At 38.8% G+C, this 1,989-nt stretch overlaps 1 non-coding gene across 1 annotated transcript; it reads left to right on the top strand.

Moving 5' to 3' along the window:
- Window positions 1,648-1,719, top strand: TRNAC-GCA. Its single transcript has one exon. It is a non-coding gene; the product is annotated as a tRNA-Cys (tRNA).

The following is a 1,989-nucleotide window of genomic DNA, read 5'->3' as shown; positions in this document are numbered from 1 at the left end:
AGGCAGATAAAGTAATTGAGAGCTTCCCTGGTGGCTCAGATGATAAAGAGTCTACCTGCAATGTAGGAGACCAGGGTTTGATCCCTGTGTTGGGAAAATATTCTGAAGAAGAGAATGGCTACCTACTCCAGTATTCTTACCTGGAGAAGTTCAGTGACAGAGGAACTTGGTGGGCTATAGTCTACGGGGTCTCAAAGAGTTGGACATGACTGAGCAGTTAACACATAAACACATAAAGGACTTGCCCACAGGGTTTATGGGGGTCCTTCAGAGGATATTGTCTTGGAAACTTATTAAAGTCTTGTTCTACTTTAATCAGTTTTCCCAAATATGTTGTGGTGCTGTGCATGCCTATCATTAGCACTTCACGTATTACGGATGTTTGAGGACTGAACACAGCATTTTTCTTTGGGAAAATTTGGCCTTTTTAACATAGAAGCTGGTATCATTGTCTCTCATTCTAATGTTTTAAAGACTTTGGAGTCGAGAAGACCTGAATGTGACCTCTGAAACAATCCTTAAACATTCTGGGCTTTAACTTCTCCTTATATAAAATATGATATTATTACCTATGTCATACTTATTTGAGATACCTAGCTCCATACCTACTGAATAAAATGCATTCAATAAATGGTGATTGTACTTAGTTCTGGTACTAAGCTTCCATAGCAAAAATGGGTGACTTATGAGAGTAAATAATAACATGATGTGCAAAACTTTACTGTCTGATCCTCTATTATATTTAACCAATTTACAAATGAAAGCATGGTGGAGAATGAAACTGCTCTCAGCACATAAAAGTAGGTTTGGGGTCAGTTTTAACCAAAGGACATAATGCTCAGACTGATTTTGAAGGATGGTAACTCAAGTAACTGCAAGAAAAAGTTGGATGATTTTAATAATGCCTGTAGGGACTTTCCTAGTGGTCCAGTGGTTAAGAAGATGCATTGCAATTGCAGGGGGCATGGGTTCAATCCCTGCTTAAGGAACTAAGATCCCACTTTCTGCAGAGCAACTAAGCCCATGTGCCAGTTACTAAGCCCACGCACTCTGGAGCCTGTGCTCCACAACTAGAAAGTCCAGTGAGCCTCAATGAAAGATCCTGTGTAACACAATGAAGACTTGAACCAGCAAATTAAAAAATAAATATTACAAAATAATAATGCCAGTAGACCGAACTGGAACAGAAAGCCTATAAACAAAGTGAGACAGCTCTAGAGACAAGCTACTCTCCTGCTCTCTCTGAAAACATGGGACATCTCTTCTCCATTTACATCTTAATCTCCAAACACATCTAATTGTCTTTCTCAGCTTTCTCTGGATCATCTGTTATTGTTGATCCTATTTCTACTGCAAATTAGCATATTCTTCCTGTGTTTTTAATTCAATTAGCTCTAACTTCAAGCTGTTTCATACACTAATGCAAGGGCCACAACATAGTATGACTAATGTACCTTGTTCCATGACCTCTCAACTGTCACCTAGAATTCATAATCATCTATGTTTTAAGGAAACTTTTTTTTTACAGAAAGAAGTATCATCCAATGGGAGTCATTAGACCAAGTTCATTTTGACGCCAATGAACTAAAACTAACTGGTATTGTCCATTATCAATTCTTTACTAATAAGTATCATTAGTAATGGGCTTCCCTAGTGGCTCAGTTGGTAAAGAATCTGCTTGCAATGCAGGAGACCCAGGTTCGATCCCTGGGTAGGGATGATCCCCTTGAGAAGGAAGTGGCAACCCATTCCAGTATTCTTGCCTGGAGAATTTCATGGACAGAAGATCCTGGCAGGCTACAGTCCAAGGGATCCCAAAGGATTGGACTTGACTGAGCAACTAACTTTCACTTTCATTTTCATTGTTAGTAAGGCCTGAAACAGGATCAATATCAGTTTGTTTGTAATGTAAAAACTTAATGAGCCAGTCACTCAGAAATATTAACACATAATAGAGAAAATTTAGCTCAGTTTAGGTTCAGTATGTGT

Source organism: Capra hircus, chromosome 6 (assembly GCF_001704415.2).
Source record: "Capra hircus breed San Clemente chromosome 6, ASM170441v1, whole genome shotgun sequence".
In the NCBI taxonomy this organism is placed as follows: Eukaryota; Metazoa; Chordata; class Mammalia; order Artiodactyla; family Bovidae; genus Capra; species Capra hircus.
Note: the sequence above shows the minus strand (reverse complement) of the source record. Positions and strands in the feature narration are given on the sequence as shown.